This window comes from Varroa destructor, unplaced genomic scaffold (genome assembly GCF_002443255.2).
Source record: "Varroa destructor unplaced genomic scaffold, Vdes_3.0 BEIS01000003.1, whole genome shotgun sequence".
NCBI lineage: Eukaryota > Metazoa > Arthropoda > Arachnida > Mesostigmata > Varroidae > Varroa > Varroa destructor.
Window position 1 is genome coordinate 33,327,046 of NW_019211456.1, and position 582 is coordinate 33,327,627.

Consider the following 582-nt stretch of genomic DNA (forward strand, 5'->3'; position numbering starts at 1 on the left):
GTAGTAACTGTTTTTTTTTTTTCTAAATGTTTATAAAATGTTTGATGTTCGCAAAAGATTTGAATCTTATTAGAAATTTTATTTTGCTCAGGCGTCTTTCTACCTGTTACATGCAATTAGAAAGCTTTGGTCAAAAAAGCGCTCTATGCTAAGCTAGATGCCAATGCAGCGTAGAAACAACGTATAATTACACAAATTGTGTGAAAATAAATATGATCAACTTCTATATAAGTAACACTAATTTCTAATAATATTGATGGAACGCTATTTCGTTAACGAGTATAGTTCCGTTTCGATTTGTTTTTCTCATTAACTGAGTAACGTTCGACTGGAATGGCGGCATTTTACATTTTAAAAAATTCCCCTTGTATGTAATTCTGCTAACTACTGCATCTAAATCGCAACACAGTTAACCCATGGTGACTCTTCTAATCCAAATATTTAGACTATATTCGAAGTGAGCGCATGGAATGGAGGAAGCAGAATTCTCTCGTTTATCATAATATTGTTCTAAGTGCTATTGAGGAAGAAGCACCATTAAGTCCTTCATCTAGGGTATTATCTGCTGAGCTTATTAAAGCG